Raw genomic sequence first — 22,977 nt, forward strand, 5'->3', positions numbered from 1 at the left:
TCCCTTTCCTATCCCGCCAGCCTGGAAGAAATGCAGAGAGTGAGCGGGTGAGTCTGTTTTTGCTTGCAGAGGTGTTGGGGGGGGGCCTGCATGGAGGGAGCCCCAAGATCAAGGGGCACAATTGGAGGCGATGGGTAGGAAGGAAGTGAATGTTGGAAGAAAGCAGGAACTCCCTTTAATTCCACACACACACGCAATTCCTAGGGTTTGAGGATGCAATCCTGCCCTGTGGATGCCATATCTCCCCTGGCAACGCTCTGCATTGCAGAGGTAGATATACTTTTGCCATAGCCCAGTGTAAAACAAACCTGTTTATAGGGATTTTGTCGTTTCTGTCTGTCTCTCTCCGTCCCCCCATCCCAGCCTTTGTTTACGGAAGTCTCAACCCCTATCTGAACAGGCTGGTTTATAACAGATGCTGTTGAAGGTCGCTGACTCATAGGGTCGCCATAAGTCGAAATCAACTTGAAGGCACATGACAGCAACAACAAAATTCCCAGCTGTGGGTTGTTCTTCTGCTGTTAGCAACTGTTTCTCTCTCCTGGGTATTTTGCTGCCATCCTAAATAAGTGTATCTGCCCTTATTCACCTTATGCCAACCTACGGTGGTAGCTTTGACACCAGACATAGTTGCTGTAGTAGTTGTTGTTAACATTATCATAATCATTTATTACCTGCTCTTCACCCAAAGATACAAGGGCAGGTTACAACAATTTTAAAACACAGCATTAAATTTATTTATTTTTAAAAAAACCCAAATCACAAAACACTTGTTCTGTGTGGTACCTAGGCCAAGAATCAGGTGTGTATTAAATCAAATGGATTAAAAGTGTGTGGTCACAAGATGATGGTTACTGATTTAATTTATGTTACTCTTGTCAAAATTTCCTCAGAGAATAGAAATACATAATACAATCCTACCCACCTCTACAATTCCCTCCAAAGTCCAACCCTCTCTCCCTCAAGAACTCTGCCCTATCTAAATGACAATTCTCTCACACAGATAAACACACAGTACACTCACTTGTTCCCTCTTCCATCCCCCCCACATCTCTCCATACCATATTTATACTAATACAAACACATTCCAAAACATTGGGGAGCCTGGCGGGGAGCCCAGAGTCTGTGAGTTCAAATCCCCGCTCGTGTCTCCTGGGTGTCAAGGGCCAGCTAAAGATCACCCCCACAGTGAGTGGCTCAGGGGTTACCTACCCTGCCACCTGTGCAGCCGTGGGCAAGCTGCAGAGTCCCAAGGAGCCCAGTTGCCCCCCAATTGGCAGTTGCGGACAAGGAAGGGGCTGTCTTGTGCAGCTATGGCAAGCTGAGCAGGCCCTAGCCAGCTGGGGAGGACTAGGCTCAGAGGGAGGCAGTGGGAAACCCCCTCTGAATACCGATGACCATGAAAACCCTATTCATAGGGTTGCCATCAGTTGGAATCGATTTGAAGGCAGTCCATTTTTTCAACAACAAACATCACAGTGGGCCCCAGCTCTACCCTCCTACAGGGTCCCAACTATCTCCCCACCCCCACTTGCTGTGCTTAGGCCAGATACGAGCATTCCTTGGGAACATCTGCATTTTTGGTGATGAATAAAATGGTATATAAATAGCAATTGATCCGGGTTGTTTTAAAGTGCCGCTTTTTTCTTCTTTTGCTTGAATTTGATCTTAAATATATCAAAGTTTAGGGTAGAATAGTTAGACTGTGTCCAAGTAGTCAGTGCTGAGCCAGAGGGACCAGGGGTCTGGCTTGGGTTAAAGCAGCTTCTTTCTGTTCCTTTGTTCGCTCTTTGGTTAAGCCATGATATATTAATAATGAGGTGATTATTGGAATAATCTGCCAGGTGCCAGCCCTCCTTAGCTTCCTGCTCCCTCAGAATTAAGGTCGCCAGTGAATTTAACAAAGCACAAAATGTGGCCCTGCCCTTGTGCTTTTTAACATATCCTATCACACAGAATACTTAGCAAATGAAGCTTTTCCTGAAATTGATGCAAAATGGTGGGATCAACTTGCAGCTCTTCCTTCATGCCCAGTGGGTGTTAAACGTGCAGGAGAGGTGGCCAGGAAAAAAAAGTTGGCAAAGCTGATCCTTCCACACTTGTGCCAGGTGGATATTAAAGCATTTTGGGTTTTTTAAAAACACCTACCATGTTTTCTAGTCATTGCTAGCCTTAGCCTGGTTCTACTGGGACTTGGCACATGCCCCAAGACTGTGCATGATTTGGTTTTGTTCTGAGCATTAGGTGAGTCATTCTGGTAGCCTTTCCCTCCTTGCCCAGATCACCTCTCATAAAATCAGCTTCCTGCTGTTCAAGCCACCAAAAAAAAGCCCCCTCTCCTCCCTCTTTGAGATAAAGCTCCTCAGAAATGCCACCCTGGGCTCCTACTGGGATAAAGGGGGGGATATAAATCTAATAAATAAATAAATAAATAAATAAATAAATAAATAAATAAAATACTGGGCAGTTTCCCCTGTTGCGGTGGTGGTGGCCTTCCCTGAAAGCTGCAGCAGAAAAAGACTCCTAAAGAGAAGCTTGGTCCATTGTGCGCTCAGCTAGTGAATGAACCTGGTTGTCGACAGCACTTTAAGAGGGACTTTGTGGATAACACATGGGGGTTGGGGGGAAGAGAACAGAGACAAGGGAGAGGGAGACAAGGTTGGGTTTTGGAGTCTCCCTTCCATTGCAAAGGGAGGAGAAGCAGCAGTGAGATGGGAAGGTGCATAATTTTTTCAAAAATCATTTTAAAAGAATGATTTTAAGTAAACAGTTCGGAGGTGAGATGGAAAGGCCAGAAATGTCTGAGGATCTTTTTTTCAAGTTGGGTGGGGAGAAACAGGCTACCAAATAAAGGGCAATAAACGAGATAAAGGAGGTTTGCTGATTCCAGAAGGGAAAGGGGAATGCAAAAGGGATGGACTTTTCTTCCATTAAATGGCCATGTAGCTAGGTCAGCTGAGATAATGTAGGAAGCTTTTAAGTAGAGGGCTGGTGAAGTTTAGGTGGGCCAACATAGGATTCGGCAACAGAAGTTATAGTTTTAATTATAACCTTGCATATTCTTCTTTTGAGCGATCCATATTCTGTTTCATTTTTCTACACAATCACTATTTACAGATCTTTCCTTCCTCAGGATTCATTCATGTGCAATGTGGTGTTGATTTCTGTTTGATATGATCGTGCTCGTATCATTCATAAGCTGAAATGCACTCCTTGAACTTTTGCTGATATATTTAAAATAAATCTCTCCGAACACATTTAATCTCTTGGGATCCCATTTGGTCACCACCCTCTCACCCTCTGGCACAATTCAAGAATCTCATTTTCAATTTTGACATTAGGGGCTCGACTACATAGGGTTGAGTTCTAATTAGGTAATAACTGGGACACCTTTTCACCCTTCACAGGCTGTGAAATGGCATCCGAGCAACATTCAGGATCCTCCCCCTTTTACCCTGGAGAGGCAACAGCCACCATGCAGCCAGCTCAGGTAGGGGAAAGATCACTGGGGAGACAAGTTGGGGACAGCCAGACGTGGTCCTTCCTTGTTACAGAAGGACTACTTGCAGGGGGCCTTGTCTCTTGCCCTTCTCCTTCTGGGACTCCCTCTGAAGGAGGCTCCTCTGTGTTTTTGCCGTGAAACTTTGAAAACTACAGAAGAACAGCCCAGCTGAATCAGGCCCAAGACTAATCTAGACGAGCATCCTGATTCTCACAGTGGTGCAACTAGATGTCTCTGGGCAGCCCATAAGCAGAACCTGAATGCAATAGCGCTCTTCCAGTGATTCTCTAGAAGTGGTATTCAATAGTATCATGCCTTCAACATTGAAGGTAGTGCATAGCCCTCATGGCTAGGAGCCATTGATAGCCTTGTCCTCCATGAATTTGTCTAACCCTCTTTGAAAGCCATCCAAGTTGACGGCCATTACTGCATGGTGTGGTAGTGAATGCAGGGCTGTGAAGCCGGTACGCCAAACCTTCGACTCCGACTCCAACTCCTCTATTTTTCTACTGTCCGACTCCTTCATAAATGTCAAATGTATATTAACTAGTAATAACAAATTTACTGTAGTAAAATGGTAGCACAAGGCATTTCATCACCACCACATGAATCATCAGGCTAGATTGATAGAACATAAAATATATTTATTTGATTAAAATTTCTGAACAAGAAAGCTTTCCTAAATTCCTATGAAAGTTTTTATTTCTACATTTCTATCGACTCTGACTCCATCCAAAATTGCTTTCGACTCCACGACTCCGACTCCACAGCCCTGATGAATGCAAGAGTTTTAACTCTGCTGTGCGTGAAGAAGTGGTTCCTTTTGTTCCTGCTAAAGCTGCCAAAATTTCTCTTTATTGGATTGCCCTCAACTATAGTATCAGTGCTCAGTTCCTCTGCACCCAGGCACAATTATATACATCTCTATCACGTGCTTCCTTGCTCCACTTTTCCCCCTAAAGTATAGGGGAGTTGCTCCAATCTCTTGATCATTTTGGTTGCCCCTTTTCTGAACCTTTTCACAGCTCTACAGTATCCTTTTTGAGGTGAGGCAACCAGAACTATACCCATTATTCTAAGGGCGGAAGCCATACTGGTTCTGCTTTAGAAAGACTTGTTCTTCTGTACATTTGGTAATCCTGTCCCTGCCTGTAATTTCCCAGATCTCCGTTTTTAAAAATTGTATTACATTGGCCACTTACTAGTTCTCAGATATGCAAGGCAACCTCAGGGACAAGATACATATTTTTTTTAGAACTTCAGCAATTTCACATCTGAGTCCTTTAATTTATTTGTTTATTGATTGATTGATCTCATAGCCCAGCCTTCCTCCTGAAGGAGCCCAGGATGGTTTAAGAACTTTATCCCTAGGTACATGCCATCTTGATCCAGTAATTGTGAACACTGAAGCAAAAATCCCCACTTGCCACTTCTCTCTTCAGATTGTGAGTGAAAGATAGATGATTGCCACACCTTGCCTAAGGGTGTTTATGAGGAAGGTGTTTTCTTATTCCAGGGTCCAGTTACCTTTGAGGAAGTGACCTTGAATTTCACCGGGGAGGAATGGGTCCTGCTGGATCCAGGTCAGAGAGCTCTTTACAAGGAGGTCATGGTGGAGATTCATGAGATGATAATCTCTCTGGGTAAGGATCCCAAATTGAGCACTGGAAGGGTGTTGATGGACTTACCCTGGACATAAGAATATATGAAGAGCCCTGATGGATCAGGCCAAAGGCCCATGTAGTTCACAATTCTCCTCTCACAGCGGCCAACCAAATGCCTGTAGGACTCTCATAAGCTGGATATGAGTGCGACAGGAAACGCCCCACTTGTGATCCCCATACTGCCTCAGATACTGGTGGTAATAGAGCCAACAAAGCAAATGGGCACATTTGCTGTGCCTTATGTATCCCAAGTCTCTTTTTTTCCTAAGTGGACAGGTCTCTCATTGAGGTTGGGTGGGACATATCATTCATTCAGAGTATACAGTATTAAACTGGATAGACCCAGGAGCAGCCAGTGGGGATGGGTGAAGCAGCGGGTAGGTTTTGGCTGTGTGTATCACAATAATAATAATAATATAATTCATTATTATTATCATCATCAGAGGTTATTACCTGCCCTTTACTCACAGGTCCCAGGGCGGGTTACAACGATTTAAAAACATGTAATTAAGAACAGTTACAAACAGTGTAAATAACATCACAGAAAATAGAGTGGATCCTAAAAATATACATCTCATGTGTTGAAGGCCAGGGTAAAGAGGTGCGTCTTCAGCATTCGCCGAAAGTTGTACCATGAAGTTGCCAGAGGCACCTGGGGAGGAAATTCCACAGCTTAGCAGCTGCCACAGAGGATGCCCTCTCCCGGGCCGCCCACCCCCCAAACGTCTGAGCATGGCGGAACTACCAAAAGGGCCCCCTCTGCTGATCTCCACACCGAGGGGGTCTGTAGGGAAGGAGGCAGTCTTTTAGATATTTGGGACCTAAGTCATTTAGGGCTTTAAACACCTTGAACTGGGCCCGAAAACAAACTGGCAGCCAGTGCAGCTGTTTTAAAATAGGGTTTATATGAGTTCTAAAGAGAAACTCAGCCAGTAATTTGACTGCTGCATTTGGACCAGTTGACGTTTCCACTTGTCTTCAAGGGCAGCCCCATGAAGAGCTCGATGCAATAATCCAGTATGGAAGTTACCAGAGCCTGGAGCACTGTGGCCAAGTCATCTCTGTCCCAAAGGGGGTGAAGCTGGCAAACCAACCAGAGCTGGAAAAAGGCACTCGTAGCGACTGAGGCCACCTGAACCTCCAGGGACAGTGTTGGATGAAGGAGTACCGCCCGGCTCTGCAAGTTTGCCAGCACAGCCCCAACCCTCCCTCACCTGCTCCTCCCCGTCTTCCTCAAAGTAGGCCGTGGCAACACCCCTGCTAGGAAGCCAGTTGTGTAGTGCTGCCCTTCCCAGCCCCCCGCACCTGGATAGGTCAGTAGACTGTTCCTGTTTAAGGTAGGTTCATTTGTGCATGTTTTTTGTTGAAACCTAACCACGTTTCCTGGGCGGAAGGAGATGACATCTTTGCCTGTGGCTTTGTAGCAGAGGAGAGATCAGCAGGTAGATGCTCAAATATGGGGTGGGATCCCTCTGTCTGGGAATTGTGATTAAATTGGCACAAATCTAAATTGGTGAATTTGAGGTGCTCCCTTATCAGCATTACCAAGCACAGGGGTTCACTTCACCCAGTGCTCATGTGAGACCCCTGAATATAACTGAAGCACACCAGTCTCAAAACGGTGGTGCAGGTGCTGAGCCAGCCACAAAATGGTAGCACATGGAAGCAAAATATATCACTCAAACTCTGTCTCTCCTCTCACTCTTTTGAAGGTGCATTAAAACAAAACAAATCATCCAACAGGTCTAATGCTGATTATTTGTATATATTTTGGAGTTGCCCAGAGATACAGGTATACTGGAATTTGATTTTTAAAATAATTCGGGATATGTCAGGTTATTCAACACAAAACAATTCCAAAATATTGCTACTAGGTGTTCTCAGAGATAGTCTATTCATAGGGTTTTCGTGGTAAAAGGTATTCAGAGGAGGTTTACCATTGCCTTCCTCTGAGTTTGGATGCATCTTAGTCTGGTGTCTCAGCTTTGAGCATTCCGCCTTGGGTGGCCCTGCTAGGAGTCTAGCCTCTTGGTCTAGACTCCTGATGGTATTGCTCTCAGTTTCTTTGACACTCTCAAACTGAGGTTATCATACATAATGAGAAGACATGACTCACTAGAAAAGACAATGCTGGGAAAAACAGAAGGGAGTAGAAAAAGAGGAAGGCCAAACAAGAGATGGATTGATTCCAGAAAGGAAGCCACAGACCTGAACTTACAAGATCTGAACAGGGTGGTTTACAACAGATTATTTGTTTATTAAAGGGATTTTGCATTAATAAGGGACTACTGATATTTACACTGGGGTCTTAAAAGTGTTTAGGGACAGTTTCTAAAGGAACTGGAGACACTGTTGCTGACACCTGCTTCTAAGAGGCTTCTACTTTAGGGCCAAGTTCCCTAAATCTCCACTCACAACAACCTCACTCACAATCTGGTCCAGCTACTCAGAACAATCTTTCTCCAACCCCAAATCTCCTCTAGTTGAACTTCTGGCTGCTCGGGCAGTTTAGCTGATTTTTGAAAACCCACTTGTGTAACCTTTCTCTGGTAAGGTCTTTACACAGGGCAGCCTCTCAGTCACTGGCTCCCTTCTTCTGATCTTCATCAGCCAAGTACTGTTAACACATTGGTTTCCTATCTACAAAAATGGTGGGGGGGGAGCATCCTACATCAGAGTTTTTTAAATGGAATACAGGCCTGCACTCTCCACTTTCACTTCATCTTTCTCTGGCCTCTGCCTCACACCTCCATCATCAACTGACTTTCTGAACTGACAGTTAACTGCCCATCCTTCGCTGTCTAGAACATCCAACCAATCAGAGCCTGTTGTTTCCCAGATAGATAAAAATGAATTTACCTGAGCCAGATATCATCTATAAATATTAAAAGTGATCATCTCTCTCTCTTCACAATCTGTTGCCAGACAGTTACAGCTAAGATAGTTCTGTAACAGTATAAGGCTTTGTCAATTATACTGTGAAATCAAAAGAGAACCTATAAATATTTTTTCAAAATACAAATCATAAACAGGCAGATATATGCACAGCTTTTCTCCACAGAGTTTTACCAGCTTTCCTTTTTATTCCATCAGGAGATGTCTGGGAGATCACGGCTGAGGGGGAACCATCAGAAATGTCACTGGAAAGAGCTGAGGGGCAGAAGGCGGAACAGAATTTGGGGAGTCAAGATGGAGCAAAGAGACAAGAGGAGAGACACCTGCAAAAGATGGGGGATGAATCCAGAGCTTCTCAGAGTGATGAAAATAGAACGCAAGGGAGTACTCATCACCTAAAGGCAACGAGAGTGTCTCCTGAGTGCAGTAAAATCTTAAGTTGCCAAAAAGCCCTGAGTACACTTCAGAGAAGGAATATGAGAGTGAAACCCTATAAATGTTTGGAGTGTGGAAATAGCTTCAGTTACACTTACTCCCTTGCTAGACATCAAAGAACTCATACAGGGGACAAACCTTATGGATGCTTGGAGTGTGGAAAGAGCTTCACTTACAGTAACTCCCTTACTACACATCAAAGAATTCATACAGGGGACAAACCTTATAAATGCTTGGAGTGTGGAAAGAGTTTCAACCGTCACCACCACCTTACTTCTCATCAAAGAACTCATACAGGGGACAAACCTTATAAATGCTTGGAGTGTGGAAAGAGTTTTAGTCGTCATCACCACCTTACTATGCATCAAAGAACTCATACAGGAGACAAGCCTTATAAATGCTTAGGGTGTGGAAAGGGCTTCAGTGACAGTGGCACCCTTATTAAACATCAAAGAACTCATACAGGGGACAAACCTTATAAATGTTTGGATTGTGGAAAGAGCTTCAGTCAGCGTCCTTCCCTTACTGTGCATCAAAGAACTCATACAGGGGAGAAACCTTATAAATGCTTGGAGTGTGGAAAGAGCTTTAGTCAGAATTGCAATCTTCAGGCACATCAAAGGATGCATACAGGGGAAAAGCCATATAAATGCTTTGAATGTGGAAAGAACTTTACATTTAGTTCTAATCTTAATGTACATCAAAGGAGCCATACAGTAGAGAAGCCTTATAAATGTATTTAATGTGGAAATAGCCACATTAAATCACACACTTGTTGCACATTTAAAAAAAAAACCCACCGGGGCAGAACCATATAACTATGTAGAGGGTAGAAAGAGTTTCAGTTAATTTCCAAACAGACCTGTAATTCCTGATCAAGCCCCTGGAAATCTCACCCAATTCGAAAAGCTACTTTTATACACCATTGGCAACTCCAAAGAAATGATTTAAATTCTGTACCTATTATTATTGAAGCAGACTTTGGTGGTAATACGGGCTTGAAGATCTGCTAGGAGAAGAATTTTTAATTGCATCTGGTGGAATTATCTCGGGGTCAAAGTAGAATTAAATCGTTTTCAACTTGCACTAGAGATGCCTCGCTCAAGCAGCTTATACGTAGTTGGTACCTAACACCCTGGTTATTGTCACTGGTCCGACCTGGAAACTCCCCCGTGTGCTGGAGGGGCTGCCAGGTTACTGGAAAATACCAGCGTATGTGGTGGGACTCCAGGGTGGTGCAGGAAGTTTGGATAAGAGTCTCCACCATTATGCACCAAACTCCATCCAATGGCCTTGCGTAATCTATTCTTGGAACACTAAGAACATTTATCAAGGAAAGGAGTTACCTCACACCTTCTTGCTGCGGCCTTTCACTGGAAAGACTTTCAAGCCACTAATTTGGGCCATTGGTGTCAGAAAGTTTGACATCACCATCATGGAAAAGTTTACTCATAAACTGAGTATAACGCGAGGCCAGGCAAATCAAGATTTTTTCTTTTTGGTTTGGTTCAGCTTTATTAATTGCCCATTTTCTTGATTATTAATGTTATCGGTCCAGGGGATTTATTCCTTCATTTGGCAGGACTGATTTCTGAAAGCTGGGAGTGCATGCTTCCATGCCTGTTCCTTAAAATGTCTGCAATGTTTGAAGCTCTTACCTATAAAGGTAAACATAAAGGCTTTGTTTGAGCACCCCTTTAAGAGGTATTTGTACATATCGCTGCAAATGAAAGCATAATTCACTGTGCAATGTAGAAACGTCATCTACGAGCTAGAGGGAGCCCCAGCTGACAAAGCGTCAAGGCGAGTTAAGCAGCAGAGCGAGTTCGGCAGCAGGGCGAGGAGGCCAGGGCCCCCCACTCTGCCCGTCTGTTCCCTGACCTCAACTAAACCGCAGTCTCCAACCCATTGACGTAATAAACCTTAAACAAAACTATGCAGGTAAGAAGCCAGCAGGGGTGTGGGGGCTTTCCAGTGTTTTGCACCGCCTGCAGCATGTACGACTATCTGCCTGTTGGACAGAAGTCGTGGGTGTGCTCTCGGTGCAATGAGCTCCTGGCTCTCCAGGAACGACTTCATTTCCTTGAGGCCAAGGTGGCGGACCTGGAAAAGCTGAGAGAGGCAGAGAGGTGTGTGGAGGAGGCCTTCAGGGACGTTATAGCTGTGTCCCACTCCAACGATGATAGCTCTCCTGCTATCATGGAGAACGATGGTCTCGGGGAAGGAGAGCATCCAGCTGAGGAAGAGGGAAATGATCCCTTAGAAGGGACCCATTCCTTGGGGGATGAGCAGCTATCCTCTCGTGCCGAGGATATATCTCCAGGGGGTGGAGGGATCCTTGTAGTGGGTGATTCAATCATTAGGAGCATAGACAGGGGTGTGTGTGATGGGCGTGTAGACCGCAAGGTGTTTTGCCTGCCTGGTGCGAAGGTTGCGGATATCGCCCGTCGTTTAGATAGTTTGGTAGACAGTGCTGGGAAGGAGTCAGTGGTCGTGGTGCACGTTGGCACCAACGACATGGGGAAATGCAGCCGTGAGGTCCTGGAAGCAAAGTTTAGGTTGCTAGGTAGGATGCTGAAAGCCAGGACCTCCAAGGTGGCTTTCTCTGAAATGCTACCGGTTCCACGCGCAGGACCAGCTAGACAGGCCCAGCTTTGCAGTCTCAATGCGTGGATGAGACGATGGTGTCGGGTGGAAGGGTTCGGATTTGTTAGGCACTGGGGAACATTTTGGGACAAGCCGGGCCTGTACAAAAGGGACGGGCTCCACTTGAACCAGAATGGAACCAGACTGCTGGCACTTAAAATTAAAAAGGTAGCAGAGCAGCTTTTAAACTGACTGAGGGGGGAAACCCGACAGGAGCTGAGAAAGGTCCGGTTCGGAATAAACCTCCCCCCTGGGATAAAAACCAAAGAAATAATGAAATTTTAAAAGGGGTAGGCCTAGAAGTAGGCATTGTGAGAGCAGGGGCACAGGATATAAATTCAGAAGAGCAAAATTACCACAGGCCTAACCACAAGTGCCAAAGACACTTGAAGAGAGACACTGCTTACAAGTGCCTGTACGCTAATGCTAGGAGCCTCCGAACCAAGATAGGAGAACTGGAGTGCTTGGTCTTAGAGAAGAGCATTGATATAGTGAGCATAACCGAGACCTGGTGGAATGGAGAAAACCAGTGGGATACGGTTATCCCTGGATATAAACTATATCGGAAGGACAGGGAAGGACGTATTGGTGGCGGAGTCGCTCTATACATGAAAGAAGGCATTGAATCCAGCAAGCTTGAAACCCCAAAAGAGGCAGACTCCTCCACAGAATCGTTGTGGGTGGTGATACCGTGCCCCAGGAGGGACTTAATACTGGGAACGATCTATCGTCCCCCTGATCAAAATGCTCAGGGAGACCTTGAGATGAGATATGAAATTGAGGAAGCATCCAAACTAGGAAATGTGGTAGTAATGGGTGACTTCAACTACCCGGACATAGACTGGCTGCATATGTGTTCCAGTCATGACAAAGAAGCAAAGTTTCTAGATATTTTAAATGACTATTCCCTAGATCAGTTGGTCATGGAACCGACCAGAGGGACGGCAACCCTGGACTTAATCCTCAGTGGGGACCGGGACCTGGTGCGAGATGTAAGTGTTGTTGAACCGATTGGGAGCAGTGACCACAGTGCTATTAAATTAAACATACATGTAACTGGCCAATTGCCAAGAAAATCCAACACGGTCACATTTGACTTCAAAAGAGGAAACTTCACAAAAATGAGGGGATTGGTCAAAAGAAAGCTGAAAAACAAAGTCCAGAGGGTCACATCACTCAAAAATGCTTGGAAGTTGTTTAAAAACACTATATTAGAAGCTCAACTGGAGTGCATACCACAGATCAGAAAAGGTACCGCCAGGGCCAAGAAGATGCCAGCATGGTTAACGAGCAAAGTCAAGGAAGCTCTTAGAGGCAAAAAGTCTTCCTTCAGAAAATGGAAGTCTTGTCCAAATGAAGAAAATAAAAAAGAACACAAACTCTGGCAAAAGAAATGCAAGAAGACAATAAGGGATGCTAAAAAAGAATTTGAGGAGCACATTGCTAAGAACATAAAAACCAACAACAAAAAATTCTATAAATACATTCAAAGCAGGAGACCATCTAGGGAGACAATTGGACCCTTGGATGATAAGGGAGTCAAAGGTGTACTAAAGAACGATAAGGAGATTGCAGATAAGCTAAATGAATTCTTTGCATCTGTCTTCACAGTGGAAGATATAGGGCAGATCCCTGAACCTGAACTAACATTTGCAGGAAGGGATTCTGAGGAACTAAGACAAATAGTGGTAACGAGAGAGGAAGTTCTAAGCTTAATGGACAATATAAAAACTGACAAATCACCGGGCCCAGATGGCATCCACCCGAGAGTTCTCAAAGAACTCAAAGGTGAAATTGCTGATCTGCTAACTAAAATATGTAACTTGTCCCTCGGGTCGTCCTCCGTGCCTGAGGACTGGAAAGTGGCAAATGTAACGCCAATCTTCAAAAAGGGATCCAGAGGGGATCCCGGAAATTACAGGCCAGTTAGCTTAACTTCTGTCCCTGGAAAACTGGTAGAAAGTATGATTAAAGCTAGATTAACTAAGCACATAGAAGAACAAGCCTTGCTGAAGCAGAGCCAGCATGGCTTCTGCAAGGGAAAGTCCTGTCTCAGTAACCTATTAGAATTCTTTGAGAGTGTCAACAAGCATATAGATAGAGGTGATCCAGTGGACATAGTGTACTTAGACTTTCAAAAAGCGTTTGACAAGGTACCTCACCAAAGGCTTCTGAGGAAGCTTAGCAGTCATGGAATAAGAGGAGAGGTCCTCTTGTGGATAAGGAATTGGTTAAGAAGCAGAAAGCAGAGAGTAGGAATAAACGGACAGTTCTCCCAATGGAGGGCTGTAGAAAGTGGAGTCCCTCAAGGATCGGTATTGGGACCTGTACTTTTCAACTTGTTCATTAATGACCTAGAATTAGGAGTGAGCAGTGAGGTGGCCAAGTTTGCTGACGACACTAAATTGTTCAGGGTTGTTAAAACAAAAAGGGATTGCGAAGAGCTCCAAAAAGACCTCTCCAAACTGAGTGAATGGGCGGAAAAATGGCAAATGCAATTCAGTATAAACAAGTGTAAAATTATGCATATTGGAGCAAAAAATCTTAATTTCACATATACGCTCATGGGGTCTGAACTGGCGGTGACCGACCAGGAGAGAGACCTCGGGGTTGTAGTGGACAGCACGATGAAAATGTCGACCCAGTGTGCGGCAGCTGTGAAAAAGGCAAATTCCATGCTAGCAATAATTAGGAAAGGTATTGAAAATAAAACAACCGATATCATAATGCCGTTGTATAAATCTATGGTGCGGCCGCATTTGGAATACTGTGTACAGTTCTGGTCGCCTCATCTCAAAAAGGATATTCTAGAGTTGGAAAAGGTTCAGAAGAGGGCAACCAGAATGATCAAGGGGATGGAGCGACTCCCTTACGAGGAAAGGTTGCAGCATTTGGGGCTTTTTAGTTTAGAGAGAAGGCGGGTCAGAGGAGACATGATAGAAGTGTATAAAATTATGCATGGCATTGAGAAAGTGGATAGAGAAAAGTTCTTCTCCCTCTCTCATAATACTAGAACTCGTGGACATTCAAAGAAGCTGAATGTTGGAAGATTCAGGACAGACAAAAGGAAGTACTTCTTTACTCAGCGCATAGTTAAACTATGGAATTTGCTCCCACAAGATGCAGTAATGGCCACCAGCTTGGATGGCTTTAAAAGAAGATTAGACAAATTCATGGAGGACAGGGCTATCAATGGCTACTAGCCATGATGGCTGTGCTGTGCCACCCTAGTCAGAGGCAGCATGCTTCTGAAAACCAGTTGCCGGAAGCCTCAGGAGGGGAGAGTGTTCTTGCACTCGGGTCCTGCTTGCGGGCTTCCCCCAGGCACCTGGTTGGCCGCTGTGAGAACAGGATGCTGGACTAGATGGGCCACTGGCCTGATCCAGCAGGCTCTTCTTATGTTCTTATGTTCTTATAAGCTTATGTAAAGTAAGAACTAGGGCTGTGCACTGTATTCGGCTGAGGCCTGAGCCAAATCAGGCCCATTCGGACATTTTCTGGCCTTGGCTGAGTTGGGCTCTGACAGCCACAGATCACTATGGGTCAGATTTGATGACCCAGAGTGACCAGGGGCTGTCAGGGAGTGGGGCAGCAGGCAGGAAAAAGAGGCAGCTGTGGCTCTTGTTCCTGTCTGATGAGCAGAGGCATTGATCCTCTGGGTGTGCAGGTCCTGTTATGCAAGGGGCTTGCAAAACAGCATCCCCCTAGGATTGCTCCCTCCTGCACTGTGCTGTACAGAGTCAGGAGTTGCTAGGAGTGTGTGTGTGTGTGGCGAGGCCATTGTGAGAAGATGGAGGGCCAGGTTCAGATCTTGCTCTTTTCACATTTTATATTTCTGCGTGTATATATTTAAAAAACACACACAAACAGTGAGTGTTGGATCCCCTCACCCCACAGATCTTGCTGTTTGTGGCTGTGAGCTGATTGGACCCTGAGGAAGGTGCCTGCTGCAGGTAACAACAAGCGTCCCTGCACACTTGCCGCAACACGTGCCCCAAGCGCCCGGGAGTGCTTACTAGATCAGGCGTGACCCCCAAAGGCAGAAACTTCTTGGTCAGCTCTCCCCTCGTGCATGCACTTGTGCCCCGCTTCCCACATCCCAGAATGATCCCTTCCCCTTGCATCCTGGGAAGGCCGGCTGAGGAGGCAGTAGCACAAGCATTGAGCTCTTGGAGAAGAGATCGTCGCACCAAGGGTTTTGCCTGGCACACTGCATCCAACTGCCGGGAAACACCGTTGCAGCAGCACTCCCATCTGCTGAATTCCAGGAAAGCTCATTGCAAAAGACTGCTGCAGTGCTGTTTTACAAAGAGCTTTCCTGTAGGATAAACTGACCCTGCTCTCAGTTGAGGTCTGTGTGTGTAGGGGAGAAGGCACGCCATCTCTTTTCCCTGACCTCTGCCCTGCCATAAGTTTGCTTAGGGTTTTTCTTACCTTAATTAAACATGAGCCCTGCCCCTGAACCCATTTGGAACTGGCTCTGAGCCGGGGTGGGTAGTCTCCGAGGGGCCCCAGGGCAGGTAGGCCTGATGCCTCCCCTCCCATCCGGATTGGAGCCACAGGGTGGATAATGGGGTCTGTGCACAGACTAGTAAGAACCTAAAACTTGTAGACTGAGCTCCTATATACCTGAGTTTTGTTTGAGAAATATTTGTTTGGTTTTTTAGTTTTGAAAAAAATATTGATATTTTAAAAAGCGTTTCAGTCAGCATACCGTGGGGTTACCCTTGAAAACGGTCCGGAAGCTGCAACTGGTACAGAATGCGGCGGCTCGCCTGATGAAGGGTAGCCGCCGGCGAGACCACATTACTCCAGTGCTGAAGGAGTTGCATTGGTTACCAGTTGCTTTCCGAGCCCAATTCAAGGTGTTGGTTTTGACCTTTAAAACCCTGTATGGATTCGGCCCAGTCTATCTGAAGGAGCGCCTCCAGCATCATCAATGTTGCCGCCCAACAAGATCAGCCTCAAAAGACCTTCTCTCTGTCCCACCAGTTAAAACAGCTAGACTGGTGAGAACTAGGGAGAGGGCTTTTTCAATCATGGCACCCACTCTCTGGAATTCCTTCCCAAATGACATCCGCCATACCCCCTCCATGATGAGCTTCCGCCGGACCCTGAAAACCTGGCTCTTCAGGCAGGCCTTTGAGGTGGGTTAGGTTTCAGTGTTATTGTTGGAATTTTAAGGCTCTAATGTGAATTGTATGTTTTTATGTTGTGCGTCGCCCAGAGTGGCTGGACAACCAGCCAGATGGGTGACTAATAAATTTAATAAATACATATCTCCTTTATTTTGCATCAAATAATTCACAGGAAATGGCTTTAATCAAATTGCCATTCTTTGTTCACATCAAAGGATCCTTAAAGGGGGGAAACCATGAAATGCTGAGAGGGTGAAAGAGCTTCAGTCACAGACACTACCTTGAGTATCTCATCAAAACCTCTGTACAAGAGAGAGGCATAGTTGTTATATTCACATTCGTGGGAAACGTTGGCCATTCACTTCTAAATACACCTCCCCTACATAATAGATGCCTGTGGTAGATAGCAGTGGAAGGAATCATTAGAAATGTTTGGACAAGTGGAACTTGTTATTGAGCCCAGTTTTGGGGGCATGGTGTGAGCATGGTGAAAGTGAAGGAATTGCGGAGTGGAATGGAAGACAAACTTTGGTCAGGACACTGAGGCTCATGACTAAACCAGGCTTGAGATTCAGTATCATCTTACACTCTTAATATACCCCCTCCTTTGGGCAGCCCTGCAGCTTTGCAATATGACCACGTTGTATGGCTTGTCGAGGATTGCAAACCATAGCCGGGTTACAGATCCTGCTGCTCCCAGTCTTTTCCCCAGCACTGCCTATGCAAAGGCCTTTTCGGCTATTACAGGTTTTGCTTTTCTTATTTGTTGTAGCAGCTCCTATTCTTTATTTTGGAATATCCATTATTTTTATCTTTTAAAATAATACAAGGTATAAATAAGGATATCCAGCTTACCTCTTACAGCTTAAGGCTTTATTTTATTATTTATATAGTGTTTGAAGTGCTAAGTTCTTGGTAACGTTGCCTCAAAGTAAAGCTGTGCTCCACGGATTTTTACCTAGCGGAAATGACATCAAAGAGGAAACTGAAAAGGAAAATACTTCAAAGCTAATTGAAGGAAGATCATTTTTTTAGTTAGCACCAAAGCAACCTGTAGAACCTTGGAAGAAAAGATTACAGACACTTGTTTTTTAACATCCTAGGTCACTGCAGACAAGACATTCACAAGCCACTCAGCTCAGCTTGGTGCTCCCTCAGTTTGGCACTCTGGATGACTGTCCAGCTCACCCATCCCTAAGGCTGGCCTTGCCTGAATGTCTGGCTTGAAGGCAGAAATGTTTTCCTTTCTGGAGTCTGAGAAGCAGAAATGCTGACAAGGCCTTAGTCAAACTAATAGTGAAGATGGAAGATTAGTTATTCCATGTGACTAGCAGTGCCGGGTGACCTTTGTGAGTCTCCTTGTACCCTGACAAGGCTTCGGATCCTCTCAGCCCTTAAATCGATGGGAAACTGTTTCTGCGGGTGTTTGTCCAGTGACCGGTCAGAACTGAATCTTTAGTAAGAGAATGTGAGGCGAGGGACAAGGACAAATCAGAACAAATAAAAATGGGGGGTCTGTGGGGATAAAAAGATTACATTGAGTGCTAGAAGTCACTGGCATTATGTATTTAATGCATTTAAACCCTGCTCTTCAGCCAAGAAGTTGGTGGGTCGCTGTTTCTGTATGTGCGTTTCTGCACCTTCACCCACACATGAGCTCTTTCAGTTTCGTGCCTCCAGAATCTGTCTCACTGTTGCCTATCCTGACTACCGGGCAGTGCTCAATGGGATGTATTTGTGCTGTGCGGTGTTCTCCCCTCACCTCAATTTGTACTTTCCTCCGCCCATTGTAAGTTCTGGAAATGTGAATTCCATTGACAGTGTGCATGCTGGCATTTGTTTACCTATGCACACATGTTTTTAGATATACCATGTTCACCCAAAAGAACAATCTTTTTTTTAAGCCAGGAAACCTGACATCCATCGTGGGCATGCCCACAGGTATTTGTTGACCTGTTTGCATACACCTTACATTTTTAAAAAAGTACATGCTTTTTGACTACCAGATTTGCACAAAAGAGCATTCAATTTTTTTTATTATTTCTTTATTATTTGACTTATATCTCGCCCTTCCAGCAGGAGCCCAAAGTTTTAAAAATTATCTGTATCCAAGTCAGGCAAAGATTTGAAGCCATTTGCCGAAGGGTGCTTCCAGAAGGCCTGTTAAATGAAAATTCATCCTGATTTGCTTGCAGGGAGATTAGACAGCCTTGACTATTCATTCTGCGGGAAGATTAGATGATGTTGCATCAAAGCAAGTGTTATCCCACAGTTTCCAATACATTTCCCCATCACAGAAAGCCAGATATTTTGGGGAAGTGGGTTTGTTGCAACACGTCCCACCTGGAGATTCTCGGGTTTGAACCTGGGACCTCCTGCATGCAAGACTGATGCACTTGAACTGAGCTACAGCCATCTGTCTTCAGGAAACCTTTTCTCATAACTCTGTCCCATGATAGTCCTTCTATCAAAGAAGCTGTGTGTTACAAAGAATTATGTCGCATGGGGCACTGAAAAGGCACACGGGGCATTAACATCACCCTACATGAATAGAGAGCATGTTTCCTTGTGGGCCTGCGCACAGGGAACATCAGTGATGGTGAGCAAGCAACTGTCATCAGGGAAGACTGATATCTCCATTGAGCAACCTTTCCTAAGCTTCTGAGGGATGCCTAGGCAAGCCACTGGGATAGGCTTAGTGTGGCAGAAGGTATCTCTGCCACCTGCAGACTCTCAGTTTTTGAGCTTCTCTCCTAGCACACTCCTCCTGCATCTGAGGAGGAACCAGGATGGCTTCTTATGAGAAACGACTCTCCCCCTACTCCACCACTGTCATGATTGTCTATCACCTGGACTCAGGCCAGGTATTTACCGAAGTGATAAACTTGGAGGACTTAATATTTTGGTTTCAAGTACTAGATCTAGTAGAGATGGAATAAGATAAAATTGTTGTACAGTGTAAGGACTCTTTGAAATCTGGTCTAGGTTAAAGAGAATATTTATGGAACAGAATAATGTCTCGACAAGTCTAAGAAATGTATTGTGGTATTGTACTAGATTTAGTAGAGATGGAGTAAAATAAAATCGTTGTTTATTTATTTATTTATGAGATTTGTTAGACGCCCATCTGGCAGAGGTTAATCTGCCACTCTGGGCGACTTACAACCAAACACAAGTACATTCCATATAGACATAATCAAAATCCTAAAAATTAGAGATTACAAATTAAAAGCTTTAACTATAAATTTCTACAAAACACTGTCTATGACTGGATATTAGTAATGGTGAGAAATGTCTGAAAGAGAAAGGGAAATAGAACAAAATCACATCACCATCTTTTCACAAAACAGTTACAAACACAATACAAAAGGATAATAAATTAAAGGGTATAAACTAATGCTAACATCTGTATCCTCAAATACTTCATCAAGCATTGTTGAAACTTTACTCCAATTCAGGCATAGGAGCCTGAATTCAAGTAGGAGCGGAACCACCGCCATGCAGTCCCTCCCACTCCCAACTCAGCCAGAAGCCAGAAGGATACCAATGTGAATGGTATCGAAAGCCACTGAGAGATCAAGAAGAATCAACAGAGTCACACTACCCCTGTCTCTCTCCTGACAAAGGTCATCATACAGGGCGACCAAGGCTGTTTTTGTGCCAAAACCAGGCCTGAAGTTATATGAAAAAATGGCTACCCTAAGTTGCCCTTTACTCTTTTAAAGCACTCACTATACTCACAATCTCTGTGGCTATTTTCTTTTTCTTGAGTACTTGATGACAAACGATGAAAACAGTCCTAGTAGAATAGAAATACTACTGTGCACAATACAGTTAGCTGGCTGGCTGGCCATCTAGGCTTTAACTCAGGCCTAATTTCTGATTTTCCCATATGTGCTGCTCAATATGAGGACTTTTTAGGTTTATGTACAAAAAAACAAACCCAGCAACCAGTAAAAAAAAAATAATTCAATTGCTTTCCACAATTAGTTTCCAATCATTTAGTTAATCCTTTGTATAGCAACCAGTTAAAAAGTTTCCCCTTGATTGTCCACAGGAAGGAATATCTAAAGGTCAGGAACAAGACTAGCAGGAGGAACTGTCAAGGAGTATGTATGTATTACATTTATACACTGCTCCATAGCCGAAGCTCTCTGTGCAGTTTACAGCAATTAAAAACATTAAAAACAAATATACAAATAAAAAAAAACATTTTTAAAAAGCAATTTAAAAACACATGCTAAAATGCCTGGGAGAAGAGGAAAGTCTGTTTCCTATGTTGTGTGGAATGGACCTCCTGATAAGATAGTATCTGCAGAAGGCTCTTAACTGCAGAGCGCAGTGATCGACAGGGTATATAAGGGGTAAGACGGTCTTTCAGGTATCCTGTTCCCAAGCTGTATAGGGCTTTGTACACCAATATCAGAACCTTGAACTTGGCCCGGTAGCTAATGGGCAGCCAATGCAATTCTTTCAGCACTGGGATAACATGTTAGTGATACCTTGCCCCAGCGAGCAGTTGTGTCGCTGGATTTTGCACCAGTTGCAACTTCCAGACCAACCTCAAGGGCAGCCCCACATAGAGCGCATTACAAGAATCCAGTCTGGATGTTAGCAGTGTGTGGACAACAGTGGTCATAATATGCACAAGTTTGTTTTTTGGGAGGTGTCCAAAACTGAGATACCTGATCAAAGCCAAGCATAGGAGTGCACTGTCATTACCAAAGTAGTTCAGTTCATGAAGAATTAGAACACAGGAACAGGCCACAGGTGAAAGAGGACTATAGGCTAAGTCAAGCTTTTGAATCTGGTATTCCTGGGATATCTCAAAAAGAGGGTGAGACAATTCAACAGATTAAACTTTCATTCCTGTAAGTTAACAAACTCTCTGGATAGAGGAGGAGTGAGGGAGAAGGTCAAGGCCTTTCACTTCCCTTCCCCAGCCTGCTCCTCACTTCCTCTCCACCAGTAAGGGCAGGAGATGTGCACCTCTTCTCCCCTAAATATAGAAATGTGGCTGCTCCACCTAACAAGTAAGGCTGGCTACAGGGTTGGTTCGGGAAGCCTGAACATTTTGAGCCAATCATACACAGGGGAAAAAAAGAATCTGATCTGAACGACCCGTTTGAAAGTTAACATCTTCACATGGGGCTGACCATAGTTTGGAATTCTGCAGCTGGTTAGACTGCCAGGTTCATCTTCTTCTCACCTGTGGAAGAAAAATTAGCAGCTAGAACATAATGGTATGTTTACATGCATTTTTACCAAGTTATTATTGATTTGTGGATTAGGTATGGGGTTGGTTGTTATTTTTACTGTTTTAATTAACATTTGAGAGCCAGTGTGGCATAGTGGTTAGAGTGCTGGACTACGACCTGGGAGATTAAGGTTCAAATCCCCACACAGCCATGAAGCTCACTGGGTGACCTTGGGCCAGTCACTGCCTCTCAGCCTCAGAGGGAGGCAATGGTAAACCCCCTCTGAATAATACCACTTACCATGGAAACCCTATTCAAAGGGTCGCCATGAGTCGGAATCGACTTGAAGGCTGTCCATTTCCATTTTTCAATTAAGATTTTACATGCTATAACCTTTCCTGGGATCTTCTGGTGAAGCGTGGGTAACAAATTCAACAAATAATAACAGTAAGGATATTTCTGCTTTTAGGATGTGTTCTGAACGCAAGCTTCTGAAGAAGTAAGAGACCCACTGAGACCCAGTCACTGCAACTGACTTCTGAGGACTGTAAGTGTTCCCCACAGTAGCCTTGGAACCAGCAGAGGTGGATACCTGTTTCTGGACTGTATGTACTATTTCAGACTGCCAAGGGAGGGTTGCTTCCCCTCTCAAAGAATCCTGGGAACTGTTGTTTACAGCTCACAGAGTGAAAATTCCCAGCACCCTTAACAAACTACACTTCCCAGGATTCTCCAGGAATATTAAATTGGTATAAAGTCCAGCATTTATAATAAATTGTTTTTTTAGTGTGGCAGCACCTACTCTTTGGAACTCCCAGCCTATGGACATCAGGCAGGCACCTTCGCTGTCTTCTTTTCGGTGCCTGCTTCAAACTTTTTTTGTTCAGGCAAGCCTATCCAGACACATCAGATGCTGGTGAGTTTTAATCTTTGTATAGTCTTTTGCTGTTTCAATTGTGTTTAAAATGTTTCTGATTCCTTTTTTTAGCTGTTTTATAAATAGTTTCAATTCAAAAAAGAACTGCTTAGATTTTTTTACAATCAAGAGATATATACATTTTGTTAAACGCACAAGACTGCTTGAAATGTATGGGGTCGACATGACGCTAGCTGAACATTCCTCCATGCATGTCATAAAGCAGGCAAGCAGTTTCTGCCAGTGGGCTCTGGAAGGGTTAACAGCAACGATAGAGCTGCCAATTCCTAGAGCATAAGGGAAGTTTGGAAGATACGCAGTGAGTGAGCGGGTGAGCCACTTTTTGCTTGCAGAGCTGTTGGGGGGCCTGTCTGGAGGGAGCCCCAAGATCAAGTGGCTCAATTTGGGGAGGTGGGTAGGGGAGGAAGGGGATGTTGGGTGAAAGTGGGGTCCCCCTTCAAGCACCCTCCAGACGACGCCATGGGTTTGAGGAGGCAAATGTGCCTTGTGGATCCCAGCTCTGCCCTGTTGCTGGGCCTCTTCGGCCACCCCCGCGTGTTGTTTTTGGGGCCACATTTGAGTA

General features: G+C 44.6%; 1 protein-coding gene and 1 pseudogene across 1 annotated transcript in view; both read left to right on the forward strand.

Annotated features, from left to right (window-relative positions):
* LOC133381332 (zinc finger protein 91-like) overlaps positions 1-22,977 on the forward strand; it is a 42,018-nt pseudogene continuing 19,041 nt past the window's right edge.
* LOC133381304 (zinc finger protein 883-like) overlaps positions 22,693-22,977 on the forward strand; it is a 52,369-nt gene continuing 52,084 nt past the window's right edge. Inside the window, exon 1 of the mRNA XM_061620264.1 lies at positions 22,693-22,725. The gene's annotated coding sequence lies outside the window, so the exon portion shown is untranslated. The remainder of the gene's footprint in view (positions 22,726-22,977) is intronic.

The sequence above is a fragment of the Rhineura floridana genome, chromosome 3, assembly GCF_030035675.1.
Source record: "Rhineura floridana isolate rRhiFlo1 chromosome 3, rRhiFlo1.hap2, whole genome shotgun sequence".
In the NCBI taxonomy this organism is placed as follows: domain Eukaryota; kingdom Metazoa; phylum Chordata; class Lepidosauria; order Squamata; family Rhineuridae; genus Rhineura; species Rhineura floridana.